At 40.7% G+C, this 27,064-nt stretch overlaps 1 protein-coding gene across 4 annotated transcripts in view; it reads right to left on the minus strand.

Moving 5' to 3' along the window:
- The window catches only part of LOC126873304 (protein zerknuellt 1-like), a 171,640-nt gene that overhangs the window by 57,405 nt on the left and 87,171 nt on the right, over nucleotides 1–27,064 (minus strand). For all 4 annotated transcript variants that reach the window (XM_050634033.1, XM_050634032.1, XM_050634035.1 and 1 more), the window contains exon 3: nucleotides 15,360–15,878. The gene's annotated coding sequence lies outside the window, so the exon portion shown is untranslated. The remainder of the gene's footprint in view (nucleotides 1–15,359; nucleotides 15,879–27,064) is intronic.

The following is a 27,064-nucleotide window of genomic DNA, read 5'->3' on the forward strand; positions in this document are numbered from 1 at the left end:
CTCTTTTCTTCTTTCGTACTTTTTTTTCCCACCGTACACCGGTGAATTCGAGGCGTCTCCGCCATTTTCCACGGATCAGCGATGACGCTTCGTGACGCACCTGCCGGATGAGGGGCGCAAAATCTGTTGCCTCGAGCGATTATCCTATTCAGGAAGGTGAAACTTTTCTCGCCTTTTTCAATTCGCTGTGATTCGAATGAAAATTTAAGTTCCACTTCTGAATGGAAACAAAAGTGTCTTGTGCGCTACCACAATATCAATGACGATTAAAATGCGTAAATTATATTACGTCTGAAGAAAGATGGCGTTCAACATTGTTGTTTAAGCTTTCCTGTTTCTTTGAACGAGTCTATCATATAAGAAACGAAGGAACAAATCGATAGCGCAACAAGTTTATTTGTCTATAAAAATATCGGGAAAGAAACGCAAAAAGAGTCGGAAACCGCAAATATATCCTGCTAAACAATTTTCTAATCCACATTCTCCGTAGTTTATTTTCTAAACGGTTTCTATCTGGCTCAGAAACAAAGGCATCGTTCCACGAATAGGAACGATGGAAAACGATGTCTGGTTTTAATCGATCTGCTCGATTATTTTAAATCATCTCACATAAACAGGAGCCCGACACGACTTCCTTCGGCAAGTTCCAGCTTGAGCATCAGTTCACCATCGGCATGGCTTCCGTTTTGTTCTTATTGGCAGCGATAGAGGCGGGATTCAATAGTTATTCATTAAACTCGAATTCAGTCGGGCAGGATGCTGGGGTCAGTTCCATGCTGACCTTGCGGCTATATTCAAAGGCCTTATCTCCTGCTGAGGTCCCTCGCTCTTCCCTCCGCGTCTTGTCCTTCCTTTTCTTCCTCTCACCACGCTTTCGATATGCACGCTCGACATACTCACGCCTTGTGAACCAACCGAGCAACGAATCGTCGCGTCGTCTCGTATCTAGCGACCCCTTTTCTTTTTCCGATTCGCCACTTCCTGCTTCGTTATTTCTGTCCGGCGCAGCTTCCTCTTTCGTTGTTTCGTGGGAGGCCAACGACCCTCTGTTCTTCGAAAAATAGATCAATCCACTTCGATTCTGAAGTTGATCATTTTCTATTACCTCAGGTGGAATTATGATCACGCGTTGATTTCTATTTGATGGACGTTTTAAATTCTACAAATCTGATTCACTTCTCTTTTCCTCTCAGTTATTTTATATGTAAATTATTCAGATGTAAAAATAATAATAGACTTCTACAAAGAACTGATTTAATGTAAATTAAATGTCCGTGATTGTGTAGTTTCTCACATTGGTATTTAACTAAATATAAAATTAATTTTATCTAGAGTGAAATATCGAATCGAAGTGTATTAATATAGCGGCAGACAATTTATTACACTATCGAAAGTTCAATGAAACCTAATCACACTCTCATTTACTACCCCACCGATATCAAATAATTAACGATACTTCCCTACTGTAATATATTAATAACGAAGAACGAAAGGAACATACAAATGCGTAAAGGAAAACGATCGAAGATCGACGATTAATTCGAACATGGTTCGTAACGTTATGAGAAAACGCAAGCTGCAGTGGGTGGTTCCCAAATCATTTAGCCATCTTGCAAACCGGCCGCGTCGAATCACTGGCACACACGATTAAATACACCTCGTTTCTACGTCATGGGAACAGACTGCCACGGCACATCGACTCGCCCTGGTTCTAATGGCCGTAAAAATCGTTTCAAAAAACGGTGTCCCTGATCAGCCACGGGTAATTATATAAAAGTATATTTAGAAGCACGCCGCCTGACAGCTTATTTAACACGACAGAACACCGTGCCATGAGAAAACTTGGCTCGCTTTAAAAATTCTCTGCAACTTTTCTCTCGCATATACACAGGATAAGAAAATATTTGTACGCTGTTGCATTTATTTCAGCTTTTATGTATTTTATATCTAAAGCAGAAGAAGGGGCCGAGTATTTCAGCCAGAAATGGAATAGAATAATAGAAAATACCGAATAGAAGGACAGTAGATAATACATAAATAGTACATAAATTACATAAATGGTACATAAATTTCGTTCAAAAAGATAGTGAATTAACGTTGACACCTAATACATAGCTAATTCATTCAAGAATATTGAATCTCAGGAATAAAATACAAAACTTAATTATCTCATTAGGTACGTTTTAAGATCCAGATCATTCTCAATTTCCTTAACATTCCAGAAATTCTCTGCCATTCAACACAGAACCCAACAGCGTTGACTCTCTACCATTATCCGCTTTCGAAACCAAAAGCCACCGAGTCCATAAACCTCGAACGAGCCATGGTAGAGGCAAGATTTTCGCACAGTCAGGTTGTGCAAAGGGAGCATCGAGTGGACCTTGGGGACCACGGGAGCAGGCAACGAGGAGGCAGTGCACCGATCAGATAGACCGACCGTTGCAACACCAAGATCTTACTCTTTCTCTGTCTCTCTCTTTCTCTCTCTTTCTCCCTCTGTTTGAAAAGAGCAACAAATCCAGTGGCTTTATCGTCCATCGCCGGTGGTAATCCTATAGGTGCTTAGCGTGAAATCCCATAATCGATAGTTTGCTTAACCCGGAGCCGCGTGGCGCCACGTGGCGAGCCTCCATTAGACCATCCTAAAGTATACAGGACAAAACGGCACCGCGCGCCGCGAACCTCGTGCCAACCATCGTAACACCGTATCTCTATGTTAATATGGGAATGCAGGCCGACTCCGGGCCCATAGGGGAATTCGACACGCCTCGTGCGACGCATCTGGCTGACGTTTCACTCCCTTCCCACCGCTCGATTCCGATTTTCGTGCCTCCTATCGCAGGTACAAGGGAAAAGATCCTGCTCGCGGGCTGATACCAGTCGGTGCAATTATCGAAATTAGATGGGATCGTACGTTATCTCGCCAGTATTTGCGAACCCGTGCGATTTATCGAAATAGAGGGTTGGAACGGGAATATCGTAACGCTGAACGGGATCGGGGATACGGTATGGGGTTGCTGTTTCAACTGGACTGACGGGGTTGGTCATCCACTGGATTCCAACGTTATTGAATCGAGTCTGGGTTTGAAGCTTCGGGTTGGTGGTTTGAGTTTGATTCTATCGATTTTGAGTGAGCTCAATTGCCTTGGATATTGCAAGTTTCAATAATTTCACTGAACATCTGATCTGGTGTGCAGAATGTAAATGTAATTGGTTCGAAGCTTTGAAACAACGAAGAGCCAACTTTAACATTGTTGATCTGTGTTCGACACCGCTCCGATCGGCGACTAATTAACTTGGAAATAGCCAAGTGACAACAATTTAAACAAGAGACTTGCTATGTAAGTACATTTTCATTAATGGATTCTCTAGAACGCTGAGTATTTCATTCTGTAATAATATGACCACTTCGGAGTTAATCAGACCGTCTCAAAAGTCTATTACACACGAATAGGACATATCACGCAACAGTTAGCGATATCTTAATTATGGAATCATATTTACTCCGTCATTCAACTTGTTACACAATTGGTACATTCACTCTGCGCCATTCATAAATTCAACTCGGCTAATCTCGTCGCTGTCTAACGAGAGGGTCTTACCACTTTGAAAAATATGAGACAAACGAATCACGAGATAATGTGTTACATTCGTTACCAAATTATCAACGGCCAGATTACATTCTAGATCATAATAACTCAATGAAAGGCCGACTGAAATCAGAAATGCAGCGCCAGCGATACCAACGGATGAATAACTGGGACGATGATCACGGACTATTCCACATTCGTTGGAGATTCCGTTGATACATCAGTTTCCTCGATGTTACCTTCAAACTGTCAGATGATTATCGTTGTTTTTGAATATGAAAATCCATGTGTGACCGTAATCCACGATCATGGAAAGCCTGTCCCACGCCCAGTCGACCATTAACCATCTTCGAGGTCGACCTCACTTCCTTTGATAGCGGCGTCTTAAAGTCTGCCATGGTCGAGCCAGCTGCGACCACCTTCTCCTCCTCTTCCTCGGTTTTCTTTCGTTTCTTCGATCGTTTACCCCTCGTTCCGCTCCGTATGGGATATTAATTATGCCGCCTGATAATCACGCTGGAGCAACGAATCCGTTAATTGGCCAGCAGATACGTTTCCCTAGCTTGGCTGACGTCTAAACGGAACGAGAGCTGCTGATAAAACGGAAATAGCATCCGTAAATCTTCTATCAAGACGGGCCATTGATTCCTCGGCGCGTTCAATGGGTCATCGTCTCTCGTTCATTCAATGGTTTCGGTGATTCAGATTCCATTCAATTCCCAGTTTCAATCGCGTAACGTGATGTACAATCTCCAATGTAAATTTTTGGCGGTACATCGATAGTCGAATTCCTTTTTCATAGAATATTTGTAGGCTTCCGATGCTTCAGAGGAAACATTCGAAGGCTTTTAATTTTCTGTACGATGAAAATTCTGTGATTCGATTAACACTTGTGCTGCGCATAACGTCTACTTGGAGTCAGGATGCAAATTAAAAATTATAGAATTTTGAGGAAACTTTTCATGATAATTCACGCAAAAAAATGTAATCTATATTCAAATATTATATGAAATTGTTATGACAAAAATACCCGTTAAGTAAATAATTCCATTCAGAGCTGCTCTACTAACGCTAAAAATATCAAAATTGGAATTGGAGAAGTTTCGAGAACCATATAGTACAATCATAACATCAATATTGAAACGGATCAATGCCCACAGATTATATTACAAAATTCTCCAAATCGACTAATACCAAAAATGATTCCAAAATCTTATACGACAGAAAATCTTATTTCGGTTGGCAAACGCGAGTAGAAAATCGGATCGGTTGAAACGTTGGGAAAGCAGTCGCGATTAACTGCAATTATACGCGGACAAACGGGCAGCGATAATTCCAATCTAATTGCATCCGCGAGTCGGGCGACAGATGCAAATTGGGCTTAAGTCGACGAGGTGGTGCATGGGGGTGGCTGTACACCGGAAGAGGAAGCTGCGTTTTCAGTAAGATGAACGACATCCATTCGCGGCTCATTCATCCTCGTAATTAGCGCTCGTCCCCGGCGCGCATTCGCGCCACGTAAATACAACGCACGTGGGAGCTATACAACCCCTTTGCCAGTAATTTATTCGCGCTTGCTACCTTCGCCTTATTATTGTATTAAGCCCGGTAGTCGTGGCCGGCGTACAGTTAATTACAGAAGCTGTTAACTCGAAGAAAATCGCGACGGTGAACACGCGTATCACAACTAGTCGCTATGCCACGGAAGATGCTTGGTAGTCTTCGTCCACAAAGTTTCAAAGTCATCGCTTAAGATGTGGAAAGTTGATGGAACCGAAGCGGAGGGAAGATAAAAAAAAAAAGAGAAGGAAAGGGCGGATGTTCCGCTAGATATTCCGTGTTTACAGGAGCTGCTTCTTAGATGGACTATGCATGAGTTGCATGTGTTTAAGTTCAGATAAATATTGCATGGAAAAAAGATCACGTTCTCCAAGGATTTTTTTCAGTTGTAAATATGCATCGACGGTCTTGGAAAAGCGGAACCTTCTTTTTGGTTCGAGTTGAGTTACATAGAGAGGAAAATTGCTGGTTTCTTGATTGAACACGTATCAACATTCATAAACGTCTTGTTAGTATTCCGAATAAAAAGGATACATTTCAAATTTGAATAAGATTAAAATATACTGAAGATTAAGTATTTCTTCTTGAACTTCGAGTTATCTCCCTAACGAGAAAAGTTTAATCTTCTTACAAATTTTTTGGTAAATCGATGTTTATGATTGAGAAGAAGACTGAAAGAGATGTAACGTATGGCAAAAATATTTTCAGTTCCTAACCGGATAACAGTGAAAGAATTAATTAACTATATTGTTAAGTAGTTGATACTACTTCTGCGAACGTTACATACTACATTCCCTTAATAAAAAAAAAACCACTCCAAATTACACGTACCTAGACAGCACGAATTCATCGTAGCAGTAATTTACTCTCAGAAGACCGCGCAAAAAAATTGCACGTTTGCGCAGCATTTCGGTGAAATGTGTCCTCTTTTCCGCGCGCAAAAAGGCCACTTTTCGTAGGACAAGCAAAAAGAGAATTTAATTCCGGCGATTTCGAGACTTGACCAAGGGTTTCGGGGTTGCGGAGGCTCGAAAATCAGGGTTGTTCGGCATTCTGGCAGTGATTTAAAATGACAACCGCTCCAGGCCAGCGCAGGGGTTATCCCAAGAGTGCAGTGTCTCACAGCCGACTGCCTCCGGCAGACGACGGTTCATGCGTCGCGATTAAAAAACTTCTGCCCCGGGCGCTGCAGAATCTCGCGAATTTATTAGTTCCGAACTAACCTCGGCCTCCTTGTCTCCTTCGATTTACTCTTCCGTTCTTGAGTAGTTAAAATTTCTATTGCGAAAATCCTATTTATCTTAAGACGACTGTATTTATTGAATAATTCTTGTCTGCTTTGATGAATTTGATTAAAATGGAAATTTAATAGGATTGGTATAGTGATTAATTTACATTTAATACGAGTAGTGTGATTCTCTCGGTGGAATTTTCTAATCGATTGAAAGAATAATAGCATCCTCAATAAAATGGTAATTACGTATGTTAAATCATCCTCTTTTGAAATACCTTTATAGAAATGGTAATAGAAAAATAATAAACATATAATAAAAAAATTATTAACAAAGATATCACAATTCTTAGAAGAATTACAAGGCCTTGAAACCTTCGATCAATCAAATTGTCAAGCTGAACACGTTAAAATAATCGACTTTCATCGGTGCCGATAAAGAAGAATAACGTCGTTGGCCAAGAGAAACGGGTGTTTTTCGAGGAAATTACTTTGGGAACGAATAAACTAGCCCGATCAGAAACAAATTGAAACGGTCCACGAATTTCCCTGAGAATATTGGTTTAACGTCCACTCGAGGCAGTGCAAAGCCTCGCGAATTTATTAGCTCTGGGATTGCTGGGACCTGCGCGTTTCCTCTTCTACCGAGCCACCGTTCAACCACTAATGGATGTCCAGGTTGTATCTTGCCGCCACGATTCTTGAATGAGCTTGTAATGCTGCAGCGAGCCTTTGTCCCGCTCGCGTGGGAGGGCAATTTGTTTGGCAGAAATGGAACGTTCGCGAGGCTGCGTTTATTCGCCGGCTTTCTGCCGGGAAATTACATATATTCCAGATAAGCGACGGAGTGAATAATAAACGGGGAAAATGAGAAATTCGCTAACGTAATTATATTTGCTTTTGTACAAGGGAACCCACAAATTGCCTGCGCCATTCTCTTCTTCTTTGTACTAAAAAATTGATAACTTTAAAACGGACGCAGAGAATCAAGTTGATGGTATACTTGTAGGATGTAAGATTTATCGTTGAGATATTCTCCCGTTTTTTTATTTACCTTTTTGTGTCTGCTCGGCTGTGTATATTTAAACATTTTGTCAAGAGGCGAAAAGTTTTAGCGCAAAATGAAATTGGATAAATCAACTTCTTATCCTTGTATCTATTTGTAATGAAGCTAGTAATACCTAGCATAAAAGAAAACGAGGAAATCAACTAAACATTATTCGTACATTTCTTTCGTCAAAGGTATGACTTGCAGTTAACTTACTCTTCATTATCTTCATTGCTCTTTGCCTCTTTTGGAGTACCTGATCTCGTTGATTTGCCATACTCCCCCCCCCCCCCCACCACACAGACGAAATGTCCCATTATAACGGAACAAAACGATGATACTAACTGCTAAAAACCACATCAACATCTCGCATGTCATTTTTGGCACGACAACTCCCATCTTAAATCAAAATATATTTCATCGTTTCCCCGTTTCCTTTTTACTTCTCCGTTAACCACCTTTCCTGGCAGAATTACATGTCGCTTCTCTCCCAGTGGAGCAAACATTTCATTAAAATAGAATAAAACAGCGAAACTGATTACTCCGCGAGCAATCGTTTAACCGATCCACCGTTCCGGAAGGGGTAGACGGACGCGGATGATCGATGATCCAGCACAAGCAAACTAAATCGAACTAAACTAGTAATGATTTTTCAGGGGCGTCGTTAGAGCTTCTCGTCGAGTTTCCGATAGGAGCGTCAAACTTTTATTAAAAAACAGAAAGGATCCGGCCCGTAAATCCATTTGGCTTGGCCCCGCTCCACCTCGAGATCGTAACTTAATGACTGATGATCCTAACTGTTCCTGCCCATGGCCCGATCGCCCGGGCGATTTTCATCTTTTGCGCGAATTCATTTCCCTATTATTTCAGAACGTCAACCAGGAGATATATGAATTGTTTGATATCACCGGGATGCCTGTGCTAACAGCTCGACGCCCATTCGACGGATAAATTGTCCTAAATATCCAACGTAACCCCGGCGTTGGGTGGCAGGGTGCACGGATCGGGCGTCGTGGGCGTGTCGGTCGCGTGCCAAGCATCTATCATCCCTTTAAAGGGCCTCCAAGATGCCGAACAGACTGAAAGGCCGAGGCCGCTAAACGCTGTCAAAACGTTGACGAAGTCACGTGCCCGTGGATGAAGGAAAGGCTCCCAGGTTTGAATCGACTATTTCTCCCTTCGTTCCTCCTCGACGTTCCTCCCTTTTAAACGTTACGACAATTTTGCCTGATCGATCGACCTGGCGATGTTTTTTCGGGGATTGCGAAGGAAGAACGCGGCGATAAGGTGAAAAGATAATTCGTTTGGTTTGCAATCACTTTGTAAATTTCTGGATGAATGATTATCGTGTATATGTTATTTGAAAATTTGATTATTTTCTGTAATCTTTATGTGCAGTGTACCGAGCAATAATTACACTTACAGTTAGCATTGCAAACGAAGAAACTAAGCGAATAGTATAATTTTATAAAAATCTGGAGGAAATGAAGTTCGATAATTAAAGTTAATTGTTTTACGTTCAGAGCGTGAATTACGCGAGACCTAATGAATGCAAATGATGGAAATAGCAGTGCAACGGATTTGAGATAAATGGTAGCGCGAATTAAATGCAGAAGGCAAGATTAGAAGCGAGGTCAGAAGATATTGTGCAAGATGGAAAATGATTAATGGGATGTCTGCTGTATTAACTGGGTTAGTTTTATGCGAATATCTGTTAATCTACTTCAGATTGCTAATTACAGCATTATAAACCAAACCTACATTAATTAGAAACAGCATGATTCAAAGCTAAATGCCACTTCGACCAAAAGGGTGAATTTTCTGTATAATTTAAGGTACAGACGTTGTGCGACAATTTCGCAGAATCCGCAGAATTCTGCCCCCTAGTGTTCTACGATATTCTCCTTAACTTAGAAAATTATCATAAAGATTCGAAATTTGTACAAAACTTTCGTATTCTAATTATTCTACTAAAACTTCTATGAAATTCACCTGTATCGAATCCCTTCCTTCTGAAAACCTAACGAATCTTTAATATTTTACAGAAACGAGTATTTCATCAGCAGATAGAAAGTTCCATTCCATTAACAATTCTTTTGCAAAAAAAGAAAGTGAATATATCAGCAATCTTTTTTAGAATATTTAATCCCATGTAACATGACGTAACACAAAAGTTACATCTAATATATATACATGTTCCTGTCACTGTATATACTATTACCTATAACTTACAATGCTTACCTATAGCATTATTACAATAATTATTAGTTGTCAAGTTGCAAGATACAAAATTAACGACAATCTATCCCTTCCCTGCCTATCTTTATTTAAACAATATACCATAATAAAAATATTCAATCGTCTAATAAAAATCTTAAATCCACTTACTACAACAATTTTCACACACAAGACAAGTTAAAATATCGTTCAATCACATTTTATTCTCCCTGCGGCAGTCTAAACAATTTGTACGAGCGAACTTAGCTCCGAGAGGAAATTTAGCTTAGTTAGGATGAAGAGGTTTCCACGGCAATAATAACCAGGAGAGGTTCGACTTGGCGTTAACTCAGCCGAGGGTGGCCGACGGTGTTTGCGGTCGTAAGTAGGGGTGGGTTCTATGATTCTGGGGTGTACAAAGAGACCTGTAGAGGGGTGTACTGGCGGCAACAACGAAATGGTGGCTGCAGATACATCCACGCCACGGGATGATTTTAACTCCCTACCCCTGTCGAGAGAGCGCTAACTCGACGGGTTTCGCCCCTCTGACAAGAATTATATTTGGATTACAAGCATTATCGCCCCGGAATGAACTTGACTTTTATGGCAGCGGAATTGCCGAGGGTTTTCGCTTATTCATCCCTACGCCGCTCGTTCACGACCACCAGACATCCAGCAACCAAGAAATTAGGCCACCCCTGCAATCGCTTATCATCCTTACGATACTGATTTTTCGTTGTTTCTAATTACAATAGTTTTCAGCTAATGGCGAAGCTTAGTTAGAATCGGTGAGAGCATTAGAGAGATTGGAAATTTGATTGCTGCTTGTCGGGTTGATGAAGAAGAATGTGTGAAGATTTAGGTGTGAAAATTCACGGGATTTCTTATACACTAAATGCATCATCATTTTAAGAACACCCACACACAATATTTTAACCGTCTACGCTACATGTAGGAAAGAGAGAGGATGATACAAGGGCACACCACAATATTTACTATCGTGTCTGTGATGAGGAATATTTGAAATTGTAATTCTTGCAAATTTCTGATTAATCTTAGCAATTTCTGGTGGCACTAACGTGTTGTTAAATGCAAGTCAAACGTTAGTGTTCGATGATCCTCCACGTTGATGTCACGCACTTATCGACCCTCTACGTAAAGTTTACGATTTTGACATTTCTTTACCAAAAGACGCCCGTCTATTAATCAAAGTTACTAGTACATTTGCGTGAACAGCAAAGGGTTAATCTTTAACAAAAAATTATACAGTTGCCATTAAACTTTCTCCAATAAACCATGACTCTACGAATCCACTTGTACCTTTTCCAACCAATCCAAACACCTATCCCATGTCTATAGATCTTGGTCCATGAACCAAACCGTGCCTAAATGATCTATCGTAGGCACGGTAATTAATTCAATCCGGTGTCAACGCGAGGAGGCATCGAATCATAATTCAGCCTCCGAGGTCATTCGAATCGCAATATATTCGCGGACGTCGGTGTATAATGCCAAAGGCCACTCCTAAGAATGCATACTGCACCGGTGTCTACGCCACTGGCGGACGTCTGGCGGCGTGGCTGACAGCCAAATAAAGGACAAATAAATTAAGTTAATGCGTTCCAACGCTCGACCAGTACGATCTCCCTCCAAGCAAAGAGTATTAACGCCTTCCCGGCCCTCTGGATCCTCGGTCTATTGTTCGATGGAATTTGTAATTTAGATTGATACGGCGAGCCGTTCCTTCGCTGTCCGCCTATAGTCGGCACGTTTGCCGCGGAAAACTTTCGAGAAATCATTTATTTGCCCGTCAATGGTCCGGGAATTTACAGCTGGACGATGACGGGGTGGTAAGCCACTGGCCTTACGCCACTGCTTCGTCCTCAGCGATGGTGGAGCAGCTTGATGACAAGAAAATGTCCGATTCTTTCAAAATTAATGAAATTTCTTTCACTTCTGTCTTTTTGTCTTCTTATGAGTAGGTTTGAAATTGTTTCGGAATGTTTCAAGTCCGTATAGGATATGATTTGAAATAGAACAAATATGTATTACTAGTCAATAGATGTATTTTTTATGTTTCGTTTGTGATCAATTCTCTCTTTACTGTGTAAATAGTTTAGAAATATTTTAGTAGGCAGAGGATGGGAAGATGATTCAAAATACAAAATTCTTGTGCCTTTCTATTTTTTTATTCATGGGTTTAATCGTCTTGGAACGAACCTTTCTCTCTCATCCTTCACTACTTCATTTCATTTTTGTTTCGTTTTAATTTTTTTTATTTAAAAGATAATTTTCATTATACAAGCATATATCTCATTTACGTTGATTTTTACATTTCGTGGAAAGATCTGCTCTACATATTCCCTATGATGCTTCGAAAGCGCCATAGATCAACGTTGAGTGATATTCAGAGCGCAAGTTTGAATTATGACCGTAATTATTCGCGAATAAGCTCGCGGAGAATGTTCGCATGCTTGGAAATAGTAAGGTTTTCAGGATCTTTATGAAACCGAGAACGGACGTTCTCGAATTCGAAGTCTGTATTACGTTTAATTACGCCACAGAGGTAAGTACTTCTTACGAAACTACAAATATTTATACGATCTCTAGTTTGCTTGGAAATCAACACGCGAAATTGCAGTCAGAAGCAGGTAAAATTTGTAACTTTTTCTCATACGATTTCTAAAAACATCTTCAACCAGACATTGACTATTATAATTACCGAAGAAGGATATTTCAATGAAATTGCAAGAAAAATATCTCAATGTAATTGCAAGACCATAAACTAGAATATTTCACCTCGTTGTTATTATTACAGAGTCCTGTCTATTTAGGCGTGTGCTTCTTTTTAGCTAGAACTCGATTCCGTGCGAGCAACTTCTAACTACGGATAAGTAATGATCCAATCAGCTTCAGAAATTATCTTCACTGCCAGCGCACGTGGAATAAAGTAAGACTTTTAGTGCTTGTTCTTGCTACCTGCTCGTTCCTTGTCACATTTACCACACAACGATTGCTGTACAGTGTACACCATCCTACTGGTAAACAGGATAATATTCTTTCGACGGTGTCGTTGAAATATAATCGTGAACATCCCAGTTGATTTACATTCTCAATGGCGTATTAACGTCTTAAAACCTCTGGTCTGGTTAGAAAACCGTCACGCTCGCGTGTAACCACTTAAATGATTACGTTTTGCCATTATTTCAGAACAACGTCGTTACATCCTAGTACTTGCATCGCTTCCGCTAGGTTCTACTTTGCAGATTAGTTTCCATTTTACGGTTGTTTTATTCGACTGTGTGAAAAAAAAGGAAAAAGTAATATCTGTACATGGTTCTCTTAATTTCAGGATTCAAGTACCAATTAGATATTGTAGTTAACTTCGAAGTAATTTTTCCAGACCAGGATCGGAGATGTAAGGAATTTAAAAACGCGAATGCCTATGAGTAATTATTACTTGCATCCATTATCACATGATAATTTCATGCTTTCACGAAATAATCTCTTTTGTTCCCATTTAAGATCTGCTATATGGTTATGTTAAGTTTTTTATAAACATAGACCTTGTTGAATTTATTAGAATTAAATACAGTCTTTAAATATCTGCGAAATGGTTAGCACGTCCAAAACTATTAAACCTTTTATGCTTTGGAGATGCTTCATTCTTTCTACAAAAATTTGACATCGAAAGTGTAAGATTCTCTGTGAATTCAAAATTACGAATATAATTATCTGTAATACCTATTGTCTGTGTATGAGAATTTTGTATCTTACTTTTCTATCTTATCCCTCCTTCCGCCCTCTCTAATCGTATTTTCAGTAAACTTTTTCTTTTTCATTTAAGCTTCAGCGTTTTAGGATTATAGATACGGCTGACCACAGTAATCACTGAGATTATTTATAAGGTACTATTCTTAACGAACGATTAGCAGAGTCGACACGAACGATCGAATAAAACAATTAATTTCCTCCTAGAGCGAGAAAGTCTTACGTGCGCACAAATTGACTGACAGTCGAGTTACCCGAAGGTGTAATTACACGGAATCCTCGCAATTAACCGCGGTATAACGAACGTGTTATTAACATCGACCGTGGAAAAAATTGTACGAGCATTATTTCGTTCCACGGCCAACCCTAGCCTCCAAAGTTCATCTTAGTAATTCCGTTCGACGTTCTGTTAACTAATGATAAGCCGCCAGTTTATTAATTATGTCGATGCTCGAACTTGTTGAACCGTCTGCGAACTGTATATTTTCTATGAGTGTAAGTAAGTTCTATGTACCTGAATCATCGATTCGTATATCCTTAACGTTTACACTTACCTCGATGAAGTAGCTCATACACCACTCAGTTTAGAGTAAAAATTGAAAAACCTGATTTGCAAAGTTATTTAGCACTTCTACTACTGAAATACAAACCTATAATACATTACTACTACTAATACTACTACTACTAGTAGTACTACGACTTTGACAGAATATAATTTTACCCTCATTTTAAAATTACGGATAATTTGTGCATTAAGTCGTAAATTTCAGAAAAATTCATACATTGTTACCATGGATTAACCAAAGTGTCCCGATACTTATGAACGGTAGTGTATTATTCACACTAAACGACTAACCGTCGCGCCGCGTCGATTCGTCGATGTCGATGGTATTAACTGCTTTACCATAAACCTATCATTTTCGAGTGTTTCGAGCGTTTTTCATGCCAGTCAAATTTCGAAGACGCGTCGATTAAACGATGCTGGCTGACGTGCGCCGTACAATGTATTAAGTTAATAAGCACCTCCATCAAAAAAGATTCTTCGCTTGGAAATTCGATGCTTTATGCCTTCTGTGTAGTTTTAGAAGTGTCTTAAACGGTATAGAAAAAAACGATGATTGGCGGATAGACAGCAATGACTGAATAATTAGTACGTACTGGATGATAGAGTCGTAGCCTGTTGTACGGTGAATATCGAGCTTAAGGCATGCCCGCAAACACGCGAAATAAGTGGAACATCTATTTTTGCCGGGCTCGAGCAGTTGTTTTTTAAACATTCAAACCGGCTATACACGTTTCCCGCGCTACAAATTACCGCCGACTGCCCGCAGCAAATTAGAGTTTCTATAAATCATTCTTCTAATTATACTTCTATAAATTACGCTCATTAATTATTGTTGGTTTATTCCCGCGAGTGTGTTTTATAGTGGCGAAGACACTTTTTTTTTCTCGCTCAGCTGGCAGCTTTTCTCTCTCTCTCTCTCTCTCCTCTCTCTCTCTTCTCCCGTTGCGAGCCACTCTATTAATCAGCTATTTGATTCCAGCGACAGGTGAGCATTACTTATTTAATAGAAGCATTAGTGAATGGAATCCAGCGACTACGCACGAGAATGAACGACGATTAGAATTACCTACTTTTCGCTAATAACGCAAAAAGCAATGCAGGCTTCGGGCAACGAGTTTCAAGATTCATCGATAATAAACAGATCTATTGAAATATATAACTATTTGAAGTATTTTCTAATTCTATAAGCGATACGTAAGGTGCTCTTTTGTTATTTTTGCGATATCCACGATCCGTAAGAATCTTAATTAATTTTTTTCAAGGAAAAGCAGAAAACAGCAGATAAAGAAATATAGCGATTATTAAATTAACAACAGAAGCGCTTGTGGAGAAAGGAAACAAGAAAAAAACAAAAAGAAATTAACCAAAAACACTCACGTCATAAATTTTCTGTAGAACGTCCGCTTCGAACGAAGATCTGCGTGCAACCAAGCCTTCTAACACCTGCATCGCGACAAAAACGAAGCGGTGGATGGCTGTCCAAAGTGAAACCACGACGAGAAACACGCGTGGAACGTCGTGACACGTTTGAAGCGGCCTCACGGGCCCCGGGACAAAGTGGACGTAAGGGAGAACGATGGTTTGCGGTTTCCTCGCGAAATTTATGATGATTAAACGGGCGGCCCAGGCCAGGGATGCGCGACGACTTCATTCGACCGGGCCGCGTCGCCTTCGTTCACTCGTTGCGGCCTCCGCAGACAAATTGGATTACGATTTTACGCTTGCTCGCGATGACGTGAAAGACCGCAATGATTATTGAGACGGAACGCTGACGCCGTGGTTGATGAAACAGGCGTCCAGAGGAAACAGGTACAATCCATTTGTCGAGAAGAAGCCGAAGGAACGAGCAGCTTGTTGATCGGGCCCCTGTTCGGCGTAGAAATCCGCTTCGAGTTTCTGTAAAACGATGCGCAAAAGCGAGAGTGAGATCACGGTTTTGATGTATGAAGAGAAACCGCGAGAAATATTTTGCGACAGGAGCGTATAAAACGGAGGAACGGAGGACGCTCGTGTTTAACAGACTGAGATTTTTTAAATGAATATCTGATTTATACGGTTGACGGATACCCTGCTGAGCGATAACGCCATCCACATGGATGATCTTCTATTTATTTCGAGCAGTACCTTCTGATGAAGCTATTCATAAAGCGTTTGCGCCTGCCTGTTTGTATCTCTTAAATCTATTTAACGAAGACACAGCTGGATGGGCTAATTACAATGTAATGGTTGCACGGAAATGTGCAGTGTGTGCTGAGAGATTTGTGGAAGAGGAACACACGTACACACGGATACCAGATGACGGATGGATTTGTTTAATTGTGACGTTCGTTGTTATTTTCCTTGCTTTTTGGTTAAAGAGAAAATTTTCTAAATTTATTGTATCCATTTTCTTTAACGTCGAGTACGTGGACATTTCATTAAATTTTAAATGAAACGTCAGGGATAAATTGAAGAAGATACGGAGACGAATAGAGCGGGCGATTTCTTTGGTCAATAATGATAGCTCTGGGAAACCGAAAATTAGTCGAGGAGAAGGGACAGAACTGAAAATGGTAAGAGGAACGCGGAAAGTCGAGAGGGTGGGATTCTAGTTAGCCACTACTATCAGTTACACTATTATCTCCAGTAGCTGCTATGGGGAAAAGTCCCGATTGTGTTTGTTGCGTTTACTTTATACCGGGTGTTTCACATAACCACCTTCCTATCCATGAAGAAACGGATTGTACATGTTACACCAAACATTTTATCTCGTTATCTACTCATCTCTATAGACAATAATTCTGCATATCATTACAAATTCATCATCCCCAATTCCATCAACCTTAGCTTAAAAATCTCAAACTTTATTATATGAAAAAGAAAGCACGTCAGAAATCACTTGAAAATTTCACCAACTTCGAATCAGCCGCAGAGGCACAAACGAATTCCCAAAGAACCGGAAGGCAAATCACGAACTAACGTCTGGCGAATATATTTCCAGCAGCCACCCCTTCGAGGAAAGAGTGGAGCATAATCGAGCGAGGCCAGTTAACCGAATCGTTTCCCCAAAATTACCGACGACAGCCTTTGACGCATCCACCCCTGTAGGATGCTTTTGAAATTACGAGGAGATTTCTTACGGGAGGCGAAAATCTCATTAGTAATTTGCACGGAAACTGGTCCGCGGTAATTAACGTATTTGCCGGGTTCTCGGTTCTCTCTCGCCGAGACAGATGCGGATATCTTTCGAACGCGATCAGTACACCCGTTATAGGCGTACCTATGCCCCGGGAAGGGATGAAGGTAATTAATTGCCATGGCAACGCGGAGCGGAGGCATTGAACGCCACCCCCGCGCGCTTTAACTGAAATATGGCGGCCCGTACGAATTCCTGCCGCTTGCTGGAACATGATTTTCCTAGGCAAACCGCGCCGGCATCGTTCCACAGTCCCACATACCCTGTGAAACGCAACCTTCTATGGAAAAAATCGTCCTTTGAGGATCGTTAAAAATAGAAAATTACTTTACATTAAAAAAAATTAAAATCACCACTATTCTACTCTTAAAAACGAAATCCAAAAAACGACCCACCACGAACCAATTAAATTGAACGTCCCTTAATTAACAAACCTGTAAACAACACGCGCCTCGATATATCTCCCCTTCCTTCCCATAGAATCTCTCGCTCCAAGCCCTCCGCAATCTCCTCACCATCTCCTTTCAACCTCCAAGAGACACTTCGCCTCGACCAAGCAAAAGGAACGCGAAGAATCAAGACGTGCCTTTTCTTTTTTCTCCTCGGTCCTCCGCTTTACGACGCCCAACCAAAACGCTTTTTTCTGTCGAGCCTACTGCTCTTTACAGCTCTCTCCCTCTCTTTCTCTTTTTCTCTCTCTTCCTTTCTCTTTCTGTATGTGCGCGCATACCTGCGATACATGCCGTGTACACAACAGAACAGAGACTGGACGCGCTCGCGCGTACATGCTCGGTACAGAGAGAAATAACAAGGATGCTCGCCATAATGAAGACCTCAAGGCGCCGCACCTCGGCCGATAATTACAGGGAGCCAACCTTACAACCTTCTAAAGGCTTAAATGTTAAACGTTATACGTCCGGGCACCACTACGGTAGCTTTTATGCCCCGGCAACGCGCGGCTCGTTCTCCCCACCCCCGTTTCACCTCTCTCTTTCTCTCTCTTTCACTATCTCTTTGCTCCACCGTTTCCACCGTTCATCCCCACGTTCTCTCGTCCCTCTCTTTCGTAGCATCCCTCTCACGGCCCCCTTCGAGTCGATGCCGCAGCTCCAGAGTCGCATTTCTCATGGCGAGGCACCGAGGCCTACGAGCCGGCCAACAATGCACCAGCGGCTTTTCACGGATGCTGGAAGCACCGTATAAATATCGTTTCTTTGACGTGGAAAGATTTCGCGGCCGTGCTCTTTAATTACGTCCGTTTTGTCGGCCTTGGACTGTGGCAATTACGCGGCCACCGCATCGTGATCCACCGATGATGCTGGTGGGTGCTTCGAAGGGACCAACGTGGAGTGTTCCGAAGCTCGTTCTGGGGAATTTTCGAGTCGACGATGATGATTGATAGACCGCTAGAAATGATGAATAGGGGGAGGTAGGGTGTCGTCGAACAAGGGGATTGATAATAGGCTTCAGAGAAGCGTAGGCGAGGGTTGAAGCACAAATGTTAGAGAAGACGTGTATTAACCTTCCAAGTCCTCAGTTATATTATCGTTTATCTGTTTAAAGCAACTTTTGTTCGAAACGCTTGGTAACTATGTTCAAATATATTCTAACAAATACTTGTTAACCCCTTAACCTACAACTACGAGCATTACCCGTAGTACGATAATCGGGCCAAACGTAAATATTACGGGCATAGCCCGTGGTAGATGATCGTACCAAACGTAAATATTACGGGCATAGACCGCAGTACGATGATCGGGCCAAATATAATATATAATATGATATATAATAGCTTGTTTTCGTTTTCGGACCAAAATTCTTGAACGTAAATCGTAGATTAAGGGGTTAAGGACAATATTTTCTAGAAAGTATAAAATTTAATTAATTCACATTATTTTTGCTTCTGATATCTACCTTGCTTGCGTAGAACGCATAAAAGAAATTGCTACACCGTAAAAATTAATCACAGTAGCAAATATTTTCAGGAATACCAATTCGACAACGAAAGAACCACTTTCCCGGGTGTACGATGAAACTTCTGTGTAATTATATGTGATATCTCTAACTATGAGCACTGACATTATTTTATAAGACGTCGAAGGACTCGAAAGAGGTATTTAACATTCCTTACTGCTTCCTATAAATTAGATCATATGGAAGCTATTAAAAATCGATCAAACACTCGTGTTCTAATACTCGTGATAGCGTATGTGAAGAAAATGCATATCGGATCGAGATCTGTGACAATCACTTTAGCCAGATCCCGAGGAATTAGAATTCCCGTGAATTGAAGCAAATTGATGATGAATAATAGCATCGTCGATTTGAGTCTTAAAATAACATCTGCCAGAAGAAGAAGAAGAAGAACTGTATCTCCCTGGTGTTGGTGAACCGAGGGAAAAAGGATGAAAAGAAAAACTATAAGGAAGAGGAGAAATAAAAGCGGCATAGTCGGACAGAACAAAGGAACGACCGTCGGTACCGCGTATACACGAAATTAAAATAAACGGCGGCAAGAAGGCGTGCTTTTACCCTTTTCTTTCTTTCCTTCTCGTTCCCGTTCCTTCGCTATTACCGTCGGCCTTCTCTGCGAATTTTATTGTGCTATTTAAGCCCTTTCGCGGCCCCGGATGACCACTCGCAGAGCCGACAATTCTGCGAGCGGTTCGTCGACGAGCAACTTTGCGGCCTGCATCGAGAATATGACGCGAGCTTAGGGTTGATATACAATTGCGGCATTGCAGTCAAAAATGGAAAAATGGAAAAAGTCAGATTTTTTTTCTAAATTTGATCTTATACCGTTAATCTTCTCCAATAAGCTGTATTAATGGCACAAAAGTGGAAGAATTCATTTTGGTTTCCAAATGAAACCTACATAAATCAGTGTTTGTTCAATACCTCGATTTACGAGCGCAGTTGTCATTATAATTTGTTAACGATCTTCTACTTGCTATATCGATAAAGATGAGTTTGATGAAAAAAATGATAGAAAATCTATAACTTTTTGTAGATACGCGTGTGTTCCATATATTTGATAGAGATATGACTGAATAACAAATATGCGTACTCCTCGTGTTATGAAAACAAGGATCAATTTTCGATTGTAATTTATACGGGACCTGGGAATAACTTATGCACGCGATGCCGCAAATAAAATTTGGTTCGATAATTTGATGAAGCCGTATTCATTATGAAATTCTAAATTAAACTAATTGTCGAGATAAAATCAAGTTGCAACAATCGCAGGTATTTAATATACCTATCATATCGCTTTCCCTGGAACAATCTGCTGGGAACAAAGTGAACAGCGGTGGAACAGGAATTAATTATATACGCAATCACGTTAGCAACCGATGAAACGTACAAATATCCAGATCACGCATAGATCTACTTTAGAAACAATTCCTACAAATGATCTTGAATGTAAATTAACACGAGGTAAAAGGCTACTGACGATAAATACATCCTTCCAATCCCACCTCAAAAAACATTAAGTTAAAATGTTCCGGAAACCACAGCGCTCATTATCAACTTCGGTACGAAAGAAATCCGGTAATCAGTCGGGCGCAAAATTAAAAGGAGGTAGAAGGTTGCAGGAAGAGTAGAGGACGTCGATTCTTCACGACGCTAATGCGTTTCGATAGGAACAGACGAAAACGACGATCGGCCATTTGCATCGCGAGGGAAAGCAGCGTTACACCATTAGCGTTAATCCGGCTATGAAATAAATCAAGCCGGAATAATGACCGGCCGGCTAAGGACAGTCGATTATGTCCGGGAATAATTTAGCAGGGTACGATAGAGACACCTGACGACAAAGAAGACGGAATCCAGCGGTAATATCAATTCGAGTACGTGATTCACTCGGGATTCACGGCGTGAGTCTTGGCATCGAGATGAAGATAAAGTCGATTCCCGGTCGGTCGAGATGAAAGCCGAGCGTCCCGGGGCGTCCGACACCTTGTTAGACGAGTTGGAGCATGGCACCCCTCGAGGAAACGACCATTTGTTACGAGCATCCTTTCATTCTACCCTTGGTCACCTCTTTTCTTCTCGGCCTCCCCCTCCCGCCCCGCTGTCCACTCGTCGTTCCTCGTGAAACGGTGAATCTTCCTTAAGCTCGAAAGAGCTCGACCGAATTTACACCGATCAACCCCCTCGTTCCCTCCCTTTCCAGCCAATAGAATGTCTTCCACAAGATGGCTTATTGACTTGGGATAATACAGTCTTATTGAGTTGGAATTCTCTGATGAAGTTACGAAGGAAATTTTCTAGTGGTAGAGGTAACAGATATGATTAAGAAATCCAAAAATGGTAGAAAGCGTTAAAAAATTTGATAGACGTTGTATCTTTTAGTTACATAAATATTTGTTCTTTGATAGGGGAAAAGTAACTGTCCATGAAAGAGTCTTTATTGCATATTCTAAACTCCTTACAATTTATAGAAACATATTTGTCTAAAAGACGAAGCATTGTACGAGGAAAAATTATTCTACCATCTCGTCCAGTTTCGAGCTATAAAATTTGTATTACCGTGTATAAGCAAATAGATATTTTTTGCTTACCAATAGTTATCTTTACAGCAATATATATATATACCAGTAGTTTAGTTAATCAGAAAATTATATACTTTGTACGTCAATCGTTAAACAAAACATTATGAAAAGTGGAAGATAAAGATATCAAATTGTACTTCGTGCTGCAAAATGCAATAAAGAAAATTGTTCAATTTAATTCCGAATTTAGTATAAGAATTTCTACACTGAAATTGACATATATTATACACGTTGGTTGTTGAAAAATAAATTCGCTACGACCATCGTTCGGATGATTCGAGAAACCGCTACGTAAATTGTGTTACCAGCAATGCAAGGGGCCACGCTTAAGCGTATGCAAAGCACATGTAACCATTGGATTGACATAATCATAAGGAGTGAAGGATGCAGTTATAATCGCATCCAACGTTTCACTGTAATTTGCTTTTTACCAAGCTGGCATATTACATATTTAAGCAACAACCGATGGTTCGTGTAATGATAAAACAGCAGGCTTCGAAATAACATAAATCATCCGATCGATGATTATTCGCGAGCCGATGGCAAAAAAGAAGTCGTTTCGTCTCTTTCTACCTTCCCGAAATCCTACATGCTCCTCGGAAATGGTCCGTTAATAAAAAGTTAAAAAGAAGAACGAGACACAAAGGAACGTTTTAAATCAGGCACTTTGGTTAAATTTAACGAGCTCGAAAACCCCCTAACGTAGGAACGATAATCGCAATGTCAAACGTTGCGTCGTCTGTTCCATATTTTGCCCTTTTTCACAAGAGCATAATTATAGAAGCAAAAGAATTATTTATGGCGAAAGTTAACAAACGTGTTTATATACACCTTCGTCCATAAATATCGAGACACTTTCAGAAAAATTAGGTAAAATCGAATAATTATCTTGTTGGCTGCTTCGAACGTTAAACAACCTATCTCTGTTCAATAATATAATGATTCTATATTTTCTATTATATCTTCTACTTGACTCTGTACTAATTACAAGGCTGCAGATCTCTAATGAATTACAACGCCTTTCCCTCCTAAGTAAACCGACTTTACAAATAACAGAGCGTTAATCGAACCTTCCGAAATGCCAAATTTTTTAAAAAAAAACCTAAATCACATTCTAAAACTTCCTATAAATCATACACTGTACATATTTTACAAGTTCGCGTTACAAAAACGCACGTGGAAGTAACATGTGGCGCAGCGTCTGTAGGCAAACTCGCGTATTTCGGGGGTTGCAATGCGGCCCATTCGGACAGGAGTCACCTCGTAAGTAACCTCGAGTAAATCAGTACCCAAGGTGGCTGTAAATCTGTCCCCCTGGAGTAGAGTCGCGGCGTCGGCAACACGATGGAGCAGAGCGCGCTGCTCACCCCTTGTACGCGGCCTGTAAGGGCTCATAACGGCCGGCGGACAAGTGTTATGGTATGGCTTATAAGTGAATGCCACCCTCTAATCGGAAAATACGAGCTCGATTGTCGAGCGAGGGTGGAAATTCTCCTCGTCCTTTTCTCTCTTACGTACTCCACCTATAACTCCCCCCTCTTTGGTGGTTGCTGGTTTTTTAAGCGTCTCCTTTATGAACTTTGTTCTGTCTCTTTTTTTCTGTCTCACCCTCGTCTATGATTTTTTCCCTTCTCTGTTTTTCCTTCTTTTTTTTCTAAATGATACGCGTGACCCAAGCACACCGAACAACGTTCCTTTTATGGCCGAATTTGTAACTTTAAATTGGCGGCCTCGCGCCACCACGCTGCCCCGATCCAAGAGGTTTCCGCACCGTGAAATTTCGTGGTTTTTTTTACGGCCTGATTTACTGGATCACGGCGGGCGAGGAGGCGGGCAGAGTGACTTTCGAACGCCGCGATTTTTCGTGGATTTATGGCCTGCCGTCTTGACGACCTCGGAGATTATTAATACGAATATCGCTGTGGAGGAGATAATTCTTTCCCTTTCCTTTTTTATTTCATCCTTGTTTATATGTCTAGATTTCTCGATATTAAATTCTATAAAAAAAAGTATTTAATCTCGAATAGACGCTTCTTACCTTTTTTCATCTTAATAGATCTATGGGCAAAACATTTTTCTGAGACGAACGAATTCTACATTGATTCTTTCTTTTTAATATGCTGGTCCGTATGGAAGAGGTAACGATTCCAAAAATATAAGATACTGAATAATAGTCGGTTCGAAGATCAGATTTATCTGTAATGGAGAAAAAGTGGAACAACATTTACGCTAATGGAAGTCACCGTTACAACGTCACAACGTCACAACGATCGCAAGCTTAAGTCGAAATTAACGTCGATATTGCGAAGGAAACGCTTGAGAGGCGCGAGACGAGCAAAAGGCACGGCTTAGCACCCTCGTTCCAGGCAACGGTAAGCTCGTTCGGATGATTTGCTAAGCCCGCTAACAAATAGAAGGATAGATGGCGACGTTCGAGCCCTGCCAGACGCCAGTAACCCCGGAACAACCGCACGACCATACCCACCCTCGATGATACGACGAATTACACGCGGATCAGGGCCGCTCTGAGCTTCCATTCGATACACTAGACTATGACATTATATCGTATCGAGCGACTCGACTCCTTATGGTTCCCAAGATGATACCAGGATAAAGGAATCAGAGCGGAATTCGACGCTTTTGTCACGCAATGGGGTAGGTAATGTCGTATCGTAAACGGATTATGTTTTATTGTCAACTTTCCTGATATTAAATCGTCGTTGCAAAAAATAAACATCCAGACATCGTTCTTATATTAAATGATTAATATCGTTAACATAATCAGTCAGCGAAACTAGATTTTTGAATTAATTCGATGGTAGAAATAAATTGTTGCAAATTTTATGGAACCAATCTGTAAGAAACTCATAAATATTCGTCAATTGAATCTGTCCATCGCAAGAAATTCATTCATTGATATCCTCAGTATTTAATTCATAAGTATCATTTAAATGTAAAATTCCTATTAAGAGATCGATACATGATTTATCCATATTTGTTTTCAAGGATACTCGAGCCTTTTACAAAATAGTGATTCAGAAAGGTGATTCAGCTCAGTGAATGAAAAATTATTTTTTGAATAAGCGTATTGGATGATACTTCCGTAGCGAGAAGGGAACGATTTTCCATATGTTCCTGACTATCGTCAGCAGCTAATTTCCATATTCCTAGGTGATTCGTCGACCCCTCGATGATACTGGGGCCGGTATTAAATTATCCGCTTCTACGTGCAAACACACCGCATAATGGCGTGCGCTGAAACGCAAATAGAGCGAGCCACGGCCGATTCGACGTAAGGCATCTCTCGGCTATCTCCGCACGAGAGAGCGATCGTTCGCTTTCGCGAAAAGGTTCCACCTCGTTACCGGTTTCCAAGCTCGAGGAGAGGAGCTGGCGAAGAGCCAATTACGGGCACGCGATCCTGAGGAGACGCGCGAGAATTCTCGTCAGAGTTTCCGCGAATATTTCATATGCGATAGGATCAGTGAAAACGCGAGTCTTATCTAACTCATAGACGATATTCTCCGACGAAGAAAATTGGTTCGAGAAGCGGTGGCTACTGCTTCGATTTTCGACATCAGTCGATGATGAAAGAAAAAGATTATGTATATAATCGATAAGAATGTGTATGATCGATGATATAATCGATAAGAAAATATTATTATCACGATTCTCTAAAGTTAAAAATAGCAGGAAGAAAACTTTGAACAGAATTAAATAGGTTGATATTTTATTTAGTTTGATCAAAATTGTGCGGGGGTGGGGTGTGAAGTATTCTTTTAAGATTCCTCGAGACGTTCTGAAACATAACGAGGCGCACCATTAATGCTGACATGAGCGTGTTCCGTGGCAATTAGCAACAAAATTAATTAGCCTGTTATCTGATAACAGGACAGCCTATAGGGACGACAGAGTGTTCTTCAGAGATTACGGACTAAGAAATATTTGTCAGCCTCATTTTTTAAAGCGAGAGGTACAGAGATAAGCCAGAGAAAAATATGATATCCTTCTTGATCACTTTTTCATACGAACAAAAAATAAAAAGCATCCCTGTACGATAGTTAAGAAACGGTCCTAACAAGAATGAAAAAGTCGTAATCGCGATTTGACAAGGGATCGTCATTAACTTCTTCGTTGTTAACTAAAATAATGAAAAATAGTTTTAAAATGTTCCATGTTATGTATATATATATATATTTTTTTTTTTTACTTTGAACAGCGAAAGGCTTAAATCTACCTTCGATCCGATATCTAAACGCGTCTCATTAACGTTATAATTAACTGGGATATTTTCCAGCGCGGCGAACTTTCAATTATCAGGCACACACACTTCGTGTTCCATTAAACGATCGGGCCAACGGGACGACCGACGAAGTTTAATGAAATGATAGAATTTATATGGAATTTCCAAATCGAAAGCAGCCGTTTCCAAAGGATTCCATTTCTATAGGTCTGACCAACGAAGAAAAAGGAAATACGATTATCGTTAAGTTTTGACACGCCCCGGGCATGCCGACCAAGCGAATTCAACTTGTGGAAATCCCAACAGATTGCCACGGGGGTTTGTCGCCCGTCGGTGGCTCCCTTTTCATGGTGGTTTCCTCATAAATAAAAATAACCATCGCACCCCTCGAGGGATGCGTATACGCGATATCGCTTTCGTGTCTTCTCACCCTGCTGCTCGAAATCAGAAAGAATCGTCGCGCTTCCTTTCTTTCTTTCTTCTTTCCTCTCTTTCTTCCTCCCTTTCTTCTCTCCTTCTCGATGGTCTATTCCTCTTCTATAGATATTTCCTTACCAGAAATATTTCCATTTCTCGATAATTTCTACGCCACGTCAGAAACTTATTTCTTACTGACACTTTATATTATTTTCGAGGACATTTTAACGCTCCCAAGAATTATTTCTTTGCCCTTTTCACTATAGCACAACTTTGTTTCGTTATTGTACTATTACTTTACAACAGTCACTGGCTTTTAGTTCGTTCACTAAAACGGTAATCGATAGTCATAAAACAAATTCAGTTACGAAATCCGGTTCAAGATAAAACATAAAAAGATGAAATAATTAAATATTCCACCCAAATACGAAAAACACGAAACCACGTAAAATCCCACGATTCAACGTAATCACGTTCTTCGTCACTGCGACGAGCACAGCTTTAACACAGCCGTTAACGAGATCAAAAACGCGCGGCATCCAAACACCGAACCGTATAAAATCGTTTAAAAAGCAACCGGAGACCAGATAGAGACAGAGAGGGGAGGGTTTGTCTTTAACGCGTATGCACTTGTCCATATGGTCCTGGTGCCTCGTACGCGATAACAGCAAAGGGGATCCGTTATTCTCGT

The sequence above is a fragment of the Bombus huntii genome, chromosome 14 (genome assembly GCF_024542735.1).
Source record: "Bombus huntii isolate Logan2020A chromosome 14, iyBomHunt1.1, whole genome shotgun sequence".
Taxonomy (NCBI): domain Eukaryota; kingdom Metazoa; phylum Arthropoda; class Insecta; order Hymenoptera; family Apidae; genus Bombus; species Bombus huntii.